General features: G+C 46.6%; 1 protein-coding gene across 1 annotated transcript in view; it reads left to right on the top strand.

The window, feature by feature from the left end:
* Capn8 (calpain 8) overlaps positions 1-17,434 on the top strand; it is a 96,980-nt gene that overhangs the window by 41,319 nt on the left and 38,227 nt on the right. The gene's annotated exons all lie outside the window — the stretch shown is intronic.

Raw genomic sequence — 17,434 nt, forward strand, 5'->3', positions numbered from 1 at the left:
TTTCTTTCTTTCTTTCTTTCTTTCTTTCTTTCTTTCTTTCTTTCTTTCTTTCTTTCTTTCTTTCTTTCTTTCTTTCTTTCTTTCTTTCTTTCGATGGGGGGTGAAGTTTATCCTGACTGGGCCTTGGACTGGCTGAGGCAGAGGATGGAAATGAAGTCACCCTCTACCCTCCATCTCTGGAATGTCTGAGATGACAGGCCCGGGTGCCCACCACCCCGTGGTGGTCCTGGCGATCAAACCCATGGCCTTTGTGTACTAGGCCAGCCCTCTAGCCACTGAGGAACAGCCCCAGAGGAATTTTTTTTTTTAAATCAGAATTTCCTTAGGGAGCAAAATTTACTTGAAAATGTATCAAGTTTTAAACAGTTCTTAACTGTTTCGACACAAACTAGGTACAATTGTTGCCTTTATTTTTCTTTAAAAGAAAAATAAAGATTGGCTCTTGTGAATAGCATGAGCAGGAGCCTGTGTGACTACATTTTCTTAGTATAGAAAGAACACTCAGAAATACTGTTCTGGGGGCTGGGGCTGGGGCTCAGCAGTAGATTTCGTGCTTAGCACGCAGGAGGCCCCAATCTCAATCCCCATTGCTACCAGAAAACAAACAACAAATGCCACTCGCCATACCATACCACAGTTCCATTATAGAAATATTTCAAATGTTTAAAATGTATGTATCTCATATAAAAGGGAGAAGCATGGGCTGTCCTTGCTAACAGGTTAGCTCTGTTGACCTCAGGCCTCCTAACCCCAGAGCCTTTCTGACGGGAGTTTCTACAGAGTTGCACAAAACTTAATAGATTTTATGGCACAATTGGGATCTTGAATTAAACTCCCTAGGCTTCCAAATTGCCTTGTTACTTGGTTAGTGGACAGCTCTAAAACACAGATTAGAGATGAGAGAGAGAGAGAGAGAGAGAGAGAGAGAGACTACTTGATGAAAATAAGCAACACTCCCTTGCACACCAACCCCTTGATCTTTTGTTTCTTAGTTCGTTTTTTTCCACCCCTCCTCTTGTTTCTTTCTCCCTCCTTGTTCCAGCCTGGAAAACCTCTCCTCAGCCTGTGGGAAACCATCACGACTTGGAAAATTGCAGGGCATTTGATTTTAAGTGCTTTCAATGTTCTGTCCCTTAATGAGTACAGCAAATAGCTTAGTCCAAGCCCAGGCAGCATGACTACAAAGCAGAAAGCACAATTGGGGTGCCACACATGAGTGCCCCACTCCCAGAAACTCACACCTTGCATCTGGTGTGAGGCTCCCAGAGGGGTGAATGTGCTGACCTTTTGCATGCCCTGGGTGAGGACACGCTGCCCTTTTCTTTCAAGCTAAACAGTGAGTCTAATTCAACACACAGCCCAGGGAAACACAACTTTGAATGTCCGTCTTTAATGGCTCCTTGTTAGAGACCTTTTAACTTGGGGGAAGGCGGTTAATGAGAGCCTTTTCATTGATTGACTTGGTGGGATTGTCTTTTGATTACTGTTAAGCAAGGGGATTCGAGGGCTTCCAGAAGGGGCTGGAGCGTTACCATGGAGAATGTGTGTGGTGGATGGAGACCCAAGCTGGAAGTGCCAGGAATGAACCCAACCGGTTCTCTGATCCCTGTTCACATCAAAACAAGCGAAGCTGCCGCCGTGGTGGTGGATTTTAGTGAATAGAGCTAGAAAAAGGGGCCATTGGGCACCTGAGCAGGATGGGTGCCCATTATAAAGATCATATTTAGTAAGTAGAAAAGCAGGCATTTCGTAGCCGAGGCTGCCACAGCTCTCGTGTCCTGTGAGATCTGAGTCAGGAAAGAGGAAATGAGAAAAGATTCCTCACTGGATGCAGCTCACCTTCCCGAGGGCCCAGGAAGCTTGACACAGCACTTGTTGATTTGGGCATGGCAGAGAGTAATGTTTGCTTAATGACTTGTTGGCATTCCAGAGTCCACTGAGACACTCCAGAGACACTGTGGTGCCTCTAGTATTTTGTCTTAAATTAAAACATTTGATCTACATACTAAAAAGAGATCGTTGATTTATTTTTGTTGTACTGGGGATTAAACCCAGGGCTTTGGGCACGCCAGGGAGGAATGGTACCAACGAACTATGCCTGCCCTCCCCTAAAATTCGTTTTAAGATAGAGTATCACCAGGCTGCACGGACAGACCTTAAACTCACTCTGCAGACCAAGTAGGAGCCTTCTGCCCCAGATTCCTCTGAGTGCTGGAATTACAGGTGTGTACCAAAACCCCAGCTGAAAATGGTATCTTTTTTATAGAATCATTGTGATGATTTTCAGTAAGCATGTTTACAAATAAAAAAGTTGCAATAGTTGGGAGTTGTAGCAGTCCTCCACTGAGCTCCTTCCCTCACCCCCATTAGGGTGCTCCATTCCTCTATAAAATGCCTATCTTCTTCACAGTATTCCACTGACCCAGGGTGCTCCCCTGTCCCGTCAGTATGTTCTACCATTCCACCATTATAGTGCTCCACTGTCTTTCTTATCACAATGCTCCATGACCTCATCACAGTGCTCCATGAGCTCATCACAGTGCTCCACTATTCCATCACCATGCTCCATTGTTCTTCACAATCCTTCACTTTCTTATCACAGTTCTCCATTGTCCCGTCCCAGTGTTCAATTGTGCCGTCACAGTGCTCCCTTGATCTATCACAGTGCTCCAGCGTCCCCTCACAGTGCCTTCCTGACTTATAAAATGTGTGGTCGTCTAGTCCTGTGTTCCCACCATCAAGCCACAATGCTTTCTTCTTCCTTCACAATGATCCACGGTTATAGCAGTGCTGTGCCGCTGTCCCATGACAATGTTCCATTGTTCCCTCACAGTGCCTCGCTCTCCTGATTCAACACAAGGCCCCACTGTGTTATCACAGCGCCCCATTATTCTATCACAAGGCGTGCTCATCTCACCACAACGGTCTGTCCCATGACAAATGCTCCGTTGTCTCGGCATCATGTTTCATTGTCCCAAGACAGTGCCCCCCTGCCCATCCCCGGTGCGCTACTGTGCCATCACAGTGTCCCACCGTGCCATCATAGTACTGCATTGTTTCGTCACAACGGTTCACGGTATTATCCGATCACGATTACAACTGGGCGCTGCAGTTCTACACAGTCCCGTCAGAGTGCCCCATGTCCGCCATGGTGCTCGACTGACCACCACAGTTCCAATTGTCTCTTATCAGTGCTTCTCAAAACACAGTGCTCCCCACGAACTCTCACAGTGTCGTAAAATTCTTCCACACTGCTAAACCTTCCCTGAATGGTAATCCATCATCGTGTTCTCCTGCCGCATGACAGCGCTCCACGGCCGGTCCCATGCTAGTACCATTTGTGCCCTCACAGGAGTCCACTGCTGTGCTTCCGTGTTCCTTTGTCCCAATCCTAGTCTTCTAATGTCCTGACAGGGTGTTTCCTCCTCTGTCCTTGCCTTTCGGTCACTGCATGTTCCAGAGCATCTGGATGTCTCTGCGGCACTGAGCTTAGTGGCTTTCACACAAGAAGTCACATTTGGTGCCTGGCTGTGGATGTCCTACCCAACTATCCTAAGGAAAAATGAGGAATAAACTGGTCCATAGCCAGGAGGTTGCTCGGTTGGCATTGGTGGAGCTGGCATCCACAGATCTGAATGTTCCTGGCATACCTTCTGACCATCTTCCATCTCTGCTCTATGATGGGAAATCTGACCTCTACTGGTTTATAGATGTCATGGTTTGGATTGCCACCTATACGTTCAGCCAGTTGCTGCAGACAGAAGGGTCCTTACAGCCAGCCCAATCCGAGGCCTGGGATCACTGTTAGGATTGCGAGCACTCAATAAACCACAGGAAGGACTTTCCAAAAGAAGTGGCCAGTAGCTCTTGGTAGACGGTATAAAAATGACAGTGTGACATTTCAGTATGTGTGTATTGGGTGGGGACAGGAGTCTGGCCCGGTTTGGGCTTTCCCACTGCCAAGTCATGCCTGCTCTCTGAGCCCAGGGACCTGGCTTCTTTCTTCCCTCCAGTCCATCACATTGTCATGCCCGTCTTCATTCCTTTCCCGAAGGCTCCTATTCTCTCTCTGGGTGGATCATTAGCCAAGACTCTTTCAGCTCACCTCTGTAGACCTGGGCCTTCATGGTTGGCTGACGAGTGTCCTTCCTACATTTTTCACAGTTATAATTAAACCAGCCAGGTGAATGTGGTTAAGGAAATAGCGCCTGGTTCCTTATCACCCCAGAAGAGGTCACCACCATGGATAGAAATGGCTAGTAATAGCCCTGGCATCACAACAGTCATAATGTAAAGCAGCATTCAGAGTGTTTGTAGCTCTTTGATCTGTTGACCCTCTGCCATTGTGTCATTATTAAAGTATTCGAAAACTGTTTTAACCAAACCCTGAGACTCCCTTGAGTCTCCAGTATTGTCAATAATCAGGTTGGATTAGGCATAGGAAAAAACTTTATCCTGAAGTTGCCTATTTGTCTTGATTTTAAAAGGATTTCAAAGTTTTGTGGAAACTAGGTTATCTTTTGTGGAAACCAACTTTCTGATGTGGATGGGTAGAAATGTTAAGAAATGTGAAGGTGTCTGAAGGGGCTAGCTGAGGAACAATGGAAGAATGTTCTAGAAGCAGTTCATAAATGGATCCGTGATGATAACTGTGGAGAAAGGCGCACAGAGACACCTCCTCACTGCTGTAGGGTTCTTGGCGATGGCTGGCCTAGTTACCGCTGTTAGAATTCTCAGAGATGACTCACCTATGGTATCCTGTTAGGATTCTCTGGTAAGCTCAGTGGCAATGGCCAACCCTTCCTTCCTCAGCCCCATTCGGTCCTTGAGAAAATATTAACATGCGCTGTCCTTGGTGTCCATGAGTGTGAAAAGACAAAGGACTCAAAGCGCTTTAGTTACTCAAGGGCCCTGAATGTCACAAAAGGAATGCACTCACCAAGGCAAAGACCTTCGTCCCTGGAAAATGAAATTCTGGAAGTTTGCTGCCCTCAGAAGAATGGCATTTTTTTTTTCTTGAACAAATATGGACCAGAGACTTCCAGAATGTAGAGAGAAGTCAGTGAGCTTTCTGAATAACCCGTTTTAATGTTTATTCAAAATTTAAATCTATTGGGGGGTTTTCTTTCCTTCTCCTCCCTCCCTCCTCCACTCCCTCTCTCGTGCTCCCTCCCTGCCTGCTGTTCTCCCCCTCTCTTCCTTTCTTCCTTCCTTTTTGCCCTTTCTTTTGGGTTAGGGAAGACAGCCAGGCCACCCGCACCTCTGCCTCTGTACAGTACATAAATTATCCACCAATGATGTATTGGCTCTCCCTTTTATTTCTCACTGTCGTGTACCTGGTGTGCTTGAGCCTGTGTGAGCTCATTTCCCTCCCCCTCTCCCCCTTTCTCTATTGACCTGGTTTTTTTCTTCAGCTCTCTGGAACTGATGTCTTATTCATCTTTGTTGCACTTATTGAATAGAGTTTTATATTCTGTATTCATGTTTCAAAAAGGGAATGAGTAGAATGTTTTGTGCCTCTAAAGATAAACGAAAACCCGATAGCGATGACCTAAACTCATCACCCTCTCGGATGTAGCCCTGGCATTGATTTCTTCTGCTCGCCAGCACTCCCCCGTGGGGCAGGGCCTAGACTCCTGGAGCAGAGACGAGCATGTGCACTTGAAGTCATTGAGAGTAGTGTCAGCAACCTTAAGACATTCTGATCTGTGCCGTGCTCCCGGGACTGGGGGAGGAGAGCAATTCACTAGGTCTGGATGCTTACTTTTAATGAGCGACTGGGGAAGCTTTTGCAAGCACAAAGGAGCAAGTTGGCTCCTTGATTCTGGAGAGCACAGGGTCAGACCTCCGGGAGGCAGGAAAAACTGCAGAGGCCCGTTCCATGAGGCCCAGTGAGGGGTGAGCGGGACCCAGTAAGTTTGATTCTGATGGGGTCTTACCTTCCTTTTGCTGTTGTCTCTTTCTGCCCTTACTCTCCAGTGCACTCATGTTCTGTTCCACGGTGACCCCTCACCTTTCTATTCTGAGCAGAGGCGCTGGGACAGGCATTAACATTTGATGTGAGTTTGACATGGTGAGTTACTGAAGGATATTCACATTGCCTCTTATTCAAGAACATGGAAGACTTCTATGTTACAGGACCACTTCCATTTGCCCTCACTCACCTCTTCTCTTCCTGTAGGACTGAAAGTGCTGAAAAACAGGGCTGGCAATCCTAGTCATGCACTACTTTATATCATAGAACAGTTGTTACAAACACATAAAATATCACTTCTGCCTGGTATTTTGGTCCTTATCACATTTTCTAGGTACTTCCCCATATTTTTTAAGGCATGAATGAAGCACAAACATTGTAATTAAAAAAAAAATTGGTTATTTTCCAATAGACTTGGGCTTGCACACCACTACTTCTTATCCTATGCATTGAGACACACTATTCTGAGATCGAACTTTTGGCTTCACTGAGCTGCCATTGCAGTCATGTCACAGACAAGGTGAAGGTCACTTACAATATACAAGTCCACTTCTCCAGATGAAAATTTGCCAGGAGGTTTTTTTTTTTTTTAAATTTTTAATCTAGTATATTCTGGTTTTATGTGTTTATATAGAGTATTTCTCAACTGTAAAAGACGCAGGTGAGCTTCTGAGTCTCCAGGGAGAAATTCTCTTTACCCTGAGAGGAGGTAGGGTGGGGCCAGGTAACAGGCTTCTCTCTCTCTAGGCTCAGTCTTGGCTGAGCAGCCATATCCCACAGTGTGGCAGGTTCCTATACAGAGGGCTCTGGCTGAACTCCATCTGTGCTGTTATAGTCCACAGATCGCATTCCACAGTTCTGCCTCCACTAGAAGCCTAGGTGCTTGCTTCCCACCTGTGGCTCACATTTTGAGGGAATCATTTGGAGAACCAGAGAGGAATTTTTCATCATTGGCCAACCATGACGGTTGGGTTTCTGTGCTCTCTCTGGTGCTTCAGGAACCCCTACCTCAGACACCAGGCCAAGACGCGTGGCTGGATAAAGGCCATAGTTACAGGAGGCTCTGGGCCACCTGAAGACGGTGAAGCCGATAAAATACCTCATTGTCTCAGCCCTTAGAAACTGGGGATGCCAGAACAGAAAAAGGTATATTTACACTGGGGGTGGAGGCCTCAGGCTGAACTCAGGTCCTTCACATTTAGAAAGCCTTGGGGCTTTGTTGGAAACCCCAGCAATGACATCTGTGTTGTCGCTCAGAGATGTAGCCTGCCTGGGTTCAGTATTTTCTTTTGCCCCGGGGAGGCAAAGTTGGGGGTTGTCTAAAGAAGAACCATTTCTTGGGGCTGTGACTGCAGGACACACAGGAGCTGTGTAGAGTAGGCCAGGAGTAGGTAACTGGAGAAACGGGGACTTCGGCCAATAGGAGAAATTGTATTAGACTGAAGCCTTCTCCTAGCCTGAGCTGAAGTTACCATGAAGGAGGGGGAGCTGGACCTTCCCTTTGCCATGCATGCTTTAATCCAGCCTCTGTCTCCAGTTACCTCCCTCCCTTCACCCTGCTGTACTTTCTTTATGGCATTTATCACCATCAGGCGTATTATTTATTACTTGTTTTCCTCGCTAAAATATAGCATGCATGAGGACCTATACTTATGCTAGGAGTCATACTTGGTCCAGAGTAGACACTCGGTGGCCACTTGTGAAATGAGTTTGTAGAGGAAGCGTTTAGTGGCCTTGGGGTGACAGTGCTCCCTCTGCAGGGCCCTCTGCCTCCCTGTGCAGGGTTTAGCATCTGTGCTCTCTCCTCACACACTTTCTGCTCTTATGAACTGTGCGCGGGATATTTACTCAGCTTAAAAACTCCTCGTTTTCAATCTCTAACACTCTTACGTTCTGACCTCAGAGTCTTTCACGGTTGGGAAACCATCCTCCCCTTCCAGGGAGACTCTTGGTACCCCGTGTTTAGCATGTGCCGTACTTTAAGGACCCACGAGGAGTCTTGAAGCCTCACAGCCCTCCCACTGTCCTCACGGCATCATCTGCTTTCCAGACAGCTTTGGAGGGGGCTTTTGAGCAAAGCTGTCCCGGCTTTAACTGTAGCTGGTGTCGCGCACTGAATCTTGGCACCGCCTTTTTCAGCCGTCCTCTTAGCTTTCGGTATCTCCCTGTTTCATCAGTCTTACAGCATTTGGCTTTTTCTTTTCTTTTCTTCTTTTTTTTATTTTCAAAGGGCATTGTAAGTAAACACAGTAAGCAAGCGAGGCACTTCGTGATGTATTTACATAAGCCCCACATGTGTTTACTAGATAATGTTCCCGCTCTGGTGAGTCAGTTTAATTTCTGTAAATCTCCTAAGAACTCCTTTCTCTCTCGATAACATTAAAGGTCTGATTTAGGGTGGGGAGCAGGAACACCTTAAATGGTTTCATGCCAGAGAGTCTAATTTCTTCAACAACAGCTCAAATTAGTCAAGAGTTGGTCTAATAACTTCCTCTGCAACTCCAAGCATCTCTTCTCTTCCTCTTTCTCTTCTCCCCCACTGATAAGTTAGGAAATAAAGCACAATGGCCTTGCATTCACGCACGGCCTGCTACCCGTTTCTGTTTTTCTACCTTTTTTTTGTGACTACATTAAGTCTGGGGTGTTGTGCAGCTCCTGGAAACAGAGGACCCCCCAGGCTCAGAACTGTCCTTGGGCAAATGCCATTATGCATTATAACTGTCCTCCACTCTGAGCTGCCCTACACTACCGTGGCTCTGCTGTCAGGCCGGAGAAGTCTTTCCTGAGTCGCCATGGGAACCAGGAGTGGAGGTGCAAGGCGGCCTGTGGGGCAGCAGAAGTGGATTATTTAGTGCGTGTTATTATTATATGCAGTACAGCCGGAAAGAGTTATTTTGAGGATGTAAAAATTACAGTTGCTATAAGGGAGTAGGCTGCCGCCACTCAGAAAAACATCAGGAGGACTCAAGGCTGATCTTCGAAAGTAGCTCTCCGCCCAGGGTGACCCCGGTGCTCCATCTCCCACGGAGAACGTGGGGCTGGGTCCTTGAGGATTTCTGGATCGACTCTCACCTCACTTTTAGATCAATGATACCTTGCCGCACACCAGCAGTGGGGTCTGTGCGGTACCCTGAGAGCCGTGCCAGACCCTTCACTTGCAGCTGCAGCTGGAGGGGTGGGTTGACAGTGGTGGGTCAGGTTGGTGTAAGGAACACATGACTTACCTGACATACTCAGGGAGAACGGCCATCGCTCTGGCACTCGTTTGACCCTGCGGTGAGTCTCTTTCTCAGGCTAGGAAACAGGAAAGGAGGCAGTCCTTGTCTCTCCTCCTCTGGCCTGGGTGGGTGTGGGGGAGGGTTCCTGGCAGCAGCAATCAGAATAGAGCCCTTTTACCCAAAAGGGCATGTGGAGAAGGAGATCTACAGGGATGAGGCAGGGCAGGGCAAACAGGAGTAAGGAGTGCAGAGGCCGCAGAGCGGCCAGATCGTGCCCGGGTCCTGATGCCGTGCGGAGAATTAGGAAAATTCTGGACATTATTTCTAAGGATGATGCAGAACCACTAGGGTTTTAAGCAGAAGGCTGTGTGGCCAGATGTGCCCTGTGGAGAACGGGCACCCCAGACAGGACGCAGCTGCAGTATGAGAAACCCTGGCTCCCCTCAGAAAATCACGGGTGAGGACGGAACTGCAGAGCAAACCAGAGGCCCTCATTTCTTAGCAAAGTTTCTCTAAAAAGATGTGATTAGCTCATCATTTTGATAAACGATGTGAGAGAGTATGAAACATTTTCTTATAGCTCACCATACTTAGGAAATAATTGTACCACGAGACAGGGGCACAATGCTCTCAGTGCCTTGTTTGGACTGTCAAAGCAAGATCTTCAAAGCACTGGAGACCCCAAGCTCTTCCAAGATCTTCCTTCATCCCTCAGCACTCAAACTACTCCCCTTCCAGGGGCCCGACCAACTTGTGTCTGCTGTTTCTCTCCCTTAGCTGGAACTCAGTTCTGTGGCCAATAACACAGTCACTTCAACAGCTTCCCCCAGTTCGGCAAATGCAGCAAGTCATTTGGTGCCACCACGTTAATCTAGTTGTCTGTGTAACAAAATACAAAATACTGCAGACTGGGAGAACCACGGTTCACAGAAACACATGTGACCGAACTGTCCAGATCAAAATGCTCTGCAGAGTTGGTGTCTCTGCCTCCAGGATGGTGTTCTGTTGCTTTGTACTCTTGGAAGGGATGAACACCATGCCCTTACATGGCAGCAGGCAGATGGGCAAAAATGCGGCAAGCCCTGTCAACTCTTGGATAGCTAGTCCCATTTGTGAGGGCCTACCTCTCAAGATTCGGTTTCCTGTGAAGAAGCCCCAAGGTGGGGGTAAGTGCCCTGTAAATTTTGAAGGAGACACCCTAGCAGTTGCTTTGCTACCTGTTGGCTTTGTAGTTGCAGGCGTGCTGGCTTGGTTGGGAGTTAGGAGAGGTTCTAGGGTTAAGTGGGAGTGGGTGTTAGGCTGTATTCTTGTGTTATGGTAATCATTGCAATTTCCCAACTATGGCTCCTGGAGCTCCTAGATCTTGAATATTTAGAGAAAAGGGTCCCTCAGGGTTGCAGTATGAACGGAGATTGCTGGAGAGATGGGAGTCTAGAAGCATTTAGGACAAGATCAAAAGCATCTGGCAAACAGTTGGATATGGGGAAGGTGAGGGCAAAGCAATCGACCTGGCTTGCAGGATGAGCCTGGCCACACCAGTGGTGACAGTGTTTGTTGAAGGGAGGGGACTGAGTGGGGCCAGACACGGGTGGCTGGGAGTCAGCCTACAGCTTGGCTTCCCGTATCAAACTGGGGTGACTCAGGGAGACACCCGAAACTAATTACCACCATTTTCAGTTTTGTCTGCTTACAGGTAGCAGACACCCCATAAGTGTTTGCTGATTCACATTTTGGGACTCCCTGTGTTTGGGTTAATTGTTGGGTGAGAATAGAGAATAATGGGGAGGCTTATTGAGGCCCTCCCATGTGTCAGGCATCAGGCGAGGTACTTTAGACATCTTACCTCATTCTTGTCTTCCTAATACCTCTAAGAGGTTCTGACTGCTTCATGTTTCTACCAGGTAAGTAGATGCTATTATATGAGGTAGGTGGCAGGGTGAGCTCAGTGTTAACCAAGGTGGGGAGAGGGCAGGTTCTGGAAGCAAATGGAAAGTGGAGGTGAGGAGAGGCTGAGCAGCTTTGTGTGGGAGGTGGAGAGGAAGGGCCAGTCCTGCAATCTCCGGTTCCCTTTGTGCAGAGGTGTAGGGCATCTATTTCAAACGGTGATAATGATGCTTGTTTCCACTTCTGGCCTCACAGCAAGCTCATCTCCTAGCTGGACGCTCACTGTGTGAGCTTAGAGATCACTCGGCTGACCAGGGCCTCAGCTTCACTCATGTGCAAGTGGGTATGAAATTAGCGATCTACCTGTTCAAAGGGCACAGAGAGCCAAGTACAGGAAAGCACCATCCCTCCCCCGTGCGCTCTGTGAGTGAGAGAACTGTTGGAGGGTAAGGGCTGGGCCTAGAATGAGTTTTCTTCATCTTTACATTGCAGGCATTTGTTGGGGGAACCTTTGGGTTCTCCCATCCAGAATGCACTTCAGCAGGATTTACGGCATGTAGGAGACTCTGAGATACGCAGGGAACATTAATCCCTGCTTCTTTGTAGGCTGACAGGATATGCAGAGAACTGGCATTTTGAAGCTGACTCGGCATGTGGGTGGTGACGGGGTGACACACTTAAAGAAGAGCCCCAGTGAGGGGCTCACCAGACTATATTTTTTGTCTCTGTATTGTCCCTTCAGGGAAGGTAAAGAGACCTGAGACGCTGGCAGATACCTCCATTCCCTATGATATCAGGACATACTGGAGATACTGTTTGACCCGGGTACAGATAGGCCAGAGAATTTTCCATTTTGAGGAGAGGAAGTAGTTGCTGGCTGGGGGAGACTTCACTGTAGTACCTGAGCGCATTTCGAGTCACCTTGCCGGTGAACTCCGCTAGTCCTTGGATTGGGTATGAGGACATGTCTGATGTCATTTTGATCTTCCTCAAGAGCCCTGGCCAGGGAAGTGGGAAACTAAATTTACTCCCATCTGGTTTATGGTTCTAATTCAATAAATAAAACCATATTTCCAGCATAAGTAGGTCCCTTTGGGGTGAGTGCCCCTCTGCCCTTCTCTTTCAAGATGGCGGTGGATGTGCGGGGATGAATGGCCTGGGTACCCCCATGGGGCCTTCCGCTTGTGTTCCTTATTAGCATTGAGCAGGAGTCTTCTGTCTTTTTCTTTAGAGGCCATAGATAGACTGAGGGGGCTTTTGGAGAGTCAGCTAGGAAGTTCTAGTTATGGCTCATTCCTTTTCTAACCCAGGGAGCTGCCCCTGTCCAAGCAGGCTCCCTCCTCTTCATGTTGGTTTTTCTCTCAGAGCCAGCTGGAGCCTAGATAAAAGGGGCCCTTGGTCCTCTGCACCCTTCAGCACAGCCAGATGCTTTGTCCCTGCTCTACAAATGTAAAAAATCACACCTCTCCCTCATTCTCCTTGATTCTTTTGAGCTGGATTGGCAGATGGGGTCAAAGAGAGAGATGTTGGCGTACTCTAGAGGGAGGCTAATCAAGGTTCTGGGCTCCTCGAATACCATGCTTCCTGGTTCATGAACTCGTGTCTGTGTTTTATATCATCTACACAGATATTCTTCTCTATTCAACTAGAGGTGTATAGTCATATACCATCCAATGATGGAGGCAAATTCTGAGACATCTGCTGATATGCCAGTGTTGTGTGCTTACAAAGCACTAGTACAGGTAACGCCTCGATGCCATTCGGAGATGTGGTAAATGAAAATGGGTGAAGCTGCTGCTGGGCTAACATAGGATAAAGTTGGCAGCAAACTCTGTAAGTAGGAGTTCACGCTAATCAACAATTACAGCTTAGCAAATATACAAACTATACCATAGTCATTTGCTATCATCATCAGGTAGTATGTTTTGTGTATATTTACACGTTAGCCTTTCATAGGACTGGCCAGCTTCCACAAACAGGCCACAGTGGGTTGCACTAGGCAACAATGACTAGATAAGGGAATTTTTTCAGTTCCATTGTAATCTTAGGGGACCTATCAAATATGTAGTAGTCTGTGGTACTTGAAAACCAATAAATGTTCTTATAACTGTTATAATGTATAACATAATAACATATAATTTTAATATAAATTTCATAAATTGTGTATTTACAGACATTAAAATATGTGGAAAGCATATATACTTTATGCCTGAAAAAGAACGTGTCATTTTATATATTAATAATATAGTTACACACACACATATGTATCTTAGTATCAAGATACTATATACTTAGCATCAAGACACTTGATACTTAGTATCAAGATATTGACCCTGTAGTGTAAGCTGTGGGCCACAGGCTCTTCAGGTGAAAACTCTGAGGCTCACAGTACAGTGCCTGCCTCTGGCCAATCTGCATGGGTAAGCTAGGGTGGTGATATGTCTTTGGGAGCAGGTGATGATAATCCCAGAGCTGACAGGTGTCATGGAGATGACAAAGGCCAGAGCTGAGCTAGAGCCAGGTGCTACCAGGTTGACCTGGGGAGAGGGCAAAGGTGAAGAGTGACCTCAGAGGTGGGTTCCAGGTTGGGGGAATGTACAGAAATGTCCAGAACGTCTCTGTTCACAGGATCACATTACTGTATGGGTTGAAGGCTCTACCGGAGGCCAAGAGAACGGCCACTCAAATCCTCGTCGATTTGAGAGAGCACAGGGAGTTTTCAGAGAAACGGGTGTTGGAAGTTGGGTGGGATGTAACACACTTTTGGTGTGGGTACCGGAGGGAGGCACAAGGCCGGGACTTCTTTAACTGGTGAAGGCAGCCATGAGTGAAAACGAGGGGAAGCAGATGGTGGGTCTCAGAAAATTCCAATTGTGTCAGGCAAAGCTATACCATTGAGAGTTACCACTGGTGATGTTTGTAAATTAGGCAGTCATATAGAACTTCGGAGGAAAGTCATTCTGTCCATCCCTCTTCCAGTGTGGGGAAGTTTTCCTCAGACTTTCCTCTCTCTCTCTCTCTCTCTCTCTCTCTCTCTCTCTCTCTCTCTGTGTGTGTGTGTGTGTGTGTGTGTGTGAATTTTGATTTCCATTCCTCTCACCCAGAGGGCATTTGGCAATATCTATATCAATTTCTGGTTGTCACACAAGGGATCTGCTATTGGAGCCCGTCAGCTACAAGTCAAGTACATTGTTCACCATTCAGGATGGCTTCTACCATAAAAGATTATCTGCTGCAAAATGCCACCTGGACTGTGGCTGAGGCACCTATTCTAGCTCATTACACCTCTATCATGAGAGTGTTACTCATCAGCTCTGATCTAAGCCTGGCTCTTGTCCCACATAGCCCTGATGCATGCCACTTTGTGTTTCTCTGTTGGAGATATCTTCTGCAAAATGGGCTAAATTGTAGGACTTCCTTGGTGGTCAAAGTGTGTGTGTTCAAATCACTTCTGACAGGTTCATCCCAAGGTGATGGGATAGATCATGCGCTGGGGTCTGGGAGGAACATAGCGTCCACCATCTACCTCTGGCCACCTTCCAGTCTAGGCAGAGAGGCAGAAATTGTCAACAAGAGCAAGGGCAGCCAAGAGCACATGTGTGCTTGAATGCAGTCAAAATGGCATGAATGAACTGGTGTGGGCTTGAGAAGGCATGCTCACCACCTGGAAGGGAGGACGGATGCTTCTGTGATTGCTGATCAGGGAAGTGCTCAGCCGAATTAGTGCCCTGCATGTAAAAACATTCGGAGCAGTCTTATGTAGGAAGAGCAGGCAAAGGGTGCCTCAGCTGTGATAAAATGCTGACGATAATTCAAACAAACAAACAAACAAACAAACAAACAAGCATTTGTCAGCAGGGTCAAAAATCTTTGCATTACATTTGAATGTGTAATCAGAGAGACTGTGTTTTTCTCAACTATTTTCAGCCTGCTAGGGTGCCCTCATTTCCAGCGACAGTGAGGGAGTAGACATCGGAAGTAGAAACTAGCCAATCAAAGGTATCGTGACTCTCCCTCTCCTCCTGTTTTTGGTTCATGTCTCTTTGGAAGACATAGTTATACTATGTGAGAGTTATTATTATAGATGGCTTCCTTGCCCCTTTAAAATTCATGTTAAATCTCAACATCTGGTGTGGTAGTATTAGGAGTTGAAAATGTAAGGAGATGTTAAGTCATGAGAGTGGAGCCCTTATGAATGGGATTAGTGCCCTTATGAAAGAGCCTGTGGTGAGCTCTCTTCTCCTTTCTGTCATGTCAGGATAGGGTAAGAAATTCTTCATCTGCCAGGTGCAGTGGCAAATGCCTATAATCCCAGCACTCAGGGAGGCAGAGGCAGTTGGATCTCTGTGAATTTGAGGCCAGCCTGGTCTACAAAGTCAGTGCAGGGCAGCCAATACTACACAGAGAAACCCTGCCTCAGGGGAAAAAAAAGAGAGAAAAGGAAAAAAGAAATCCTTCAGCTATAAACCAGGAAGAGGGCTCTCAAAAGATTCTGAGTCTGCCAACACTTTGATCTTGGCCTTCCAACTTGCAGAACTGGGAGAAACAGATTGGTGTTCACAGAGCACCTAGTAGGTAGTGTTTTGTTTTAGCATCACAAGTAGACTAAGATAAGTACTACCTCTCTTCTTAATGTCTTGTTGCTCCCCAACATGGCAGCTGGGTACAATGAAGGCCAAATGACTTGGCAATGAAGAGGTATCAGATGGCTTTTGTACTGCCTAGCACTGTGTTCAGGGTCCTTGCTGATTTCTTGAAGAGGTGATGGTATCTTGTATGGTCTTTCCTGGTTCACCATGGCCCAGAACAAATGAAGAAGCTCCATTTGAGTGCCCATAAGCTCTATCCACAGAGGACATCAGTTCTTCATCTTGAGGCCACTCCATAGCCTCTGCAGGGGGATGGACCTACCCTTCTTTTCTCCTTGACACAGACACCATGTACCATCTTCCCATGGTCTCTGTGCCTCAGCACTCCATGTGACCACTTTTTATCTGCCTCTAGATTTCTGAGTTGGGGGGAGGGCGTAAAGACTGTGCGGGCTTCCTCTTCAAATCATCTGGGGTCTTAATATCTCTTCCAGGGAATATTTCTCTTCCAGTCGTTACACTTCCCAAGGTGAGGAAGGTCCTTCTACTGGGTTCCAGTGTCTACCTTCCCCCCATCCTTCTCATCTACCTTCAATCTAGAAGCACCTTTACCTAGTGTTTGAGAAATTCCTTTAAGCTTGAGTTCTTGCTACCTATATCTTATAATAATAATGGCTATTGACATAGGCAGGCTTTAATTTATTTGTTCATTTATCATTTGTTTCTTTGTGTTTTGAGACAGGCTCTTGCTATATTGTCCAAGCTAGTCTTGAGCAACCAATCCTTTCACTTTAACCTCCTGAGCAGCTGGATACATAGAACATGAGTAAAACAGCAAATGTTTCTGCTACTGTCACCGGTGATCTCCATATTACAATGATCAATTTTCAGTCTTTATCATCTCAAAATTCATGTGCAATATCTGTCCTGCTGCTAACCTGTCTGCTTTATGTCCTCTTCCTTTGCTTGCCCAGATGTCACACTGGGATAATTTTGCCTCTTGCCCTGCTCTAGCAGCTACTTCTCAGCCTTTTCTTTCTTGTGAGAGACAGTAATTTAATGAGCTATAATTCAATGGCCACATTCTGCATCCTAGCTGTTACAGATTCCATTTGATTCCCAATGGGAATTAGTAACACTCCTGAGTGAGTAGATTATGTACCAAGGCTCAGGGAGGTGATGCCTCTTTTTTGGGTCCACACAGCTAGGAAATGGCAGAAACAGGAGTCATACCTACATCTTATGTTTTATTTCCATTAAAGGAATTGCATCCCTTCACTAAGGTCAACCTGAAAAGGCTCTAGAAATCTCTTTCCCTCTGGCCTTTTCAAAAGAAGAACCTTCAGCCTTCAGTGGGATTTCTTATTCTGAGTTACATTCTTCGTGAAACCCAAACCTGTCAACAACCAATATCCCTTCTTGACCCTTTATCTTCAGTAAAACTCTCCTTTGAAAAGTGTCACACCCAAGTGGGTATGTACCCTGTTTTGAACATGCAAAGTTTATCTTTAAAAACAAAATCATTTTTATGTTTATGTTTATCACATGGATGCAGAAGCCCACTGAGGCCAAAGGAGGGCATTAGATCCACTGGCACTAGAGCTATAGATGGTTGTGGGTGCTAGGACCCCAACCCCCATTCTCTGGAAGAACAGTGAACACTCTAGACTGCTGAGCTTTCTCTCTAGACTGGAGAACTTTATCTTAAAGACAAAGCTCTTCCTAATCAATGATGATGACTCTTAGCACCTGTGGATGCGCTAGTCCTG

The sequence above is a fragment of the Psammomys obesus genome, unplaced genomic scaffold, assembly GCF_907164565.1.
Source record: "Psammomys obesus unplaced genomic scaffold, mPsaObe1.curated_primary_1811, whole genome shotgun sequence".
Taxonomy (NCBI): Eukaryota; Metazoa; Chordata; class Mammalia; order Rodentia; family Muridae; genus Psammomys; species Psammomys obesus.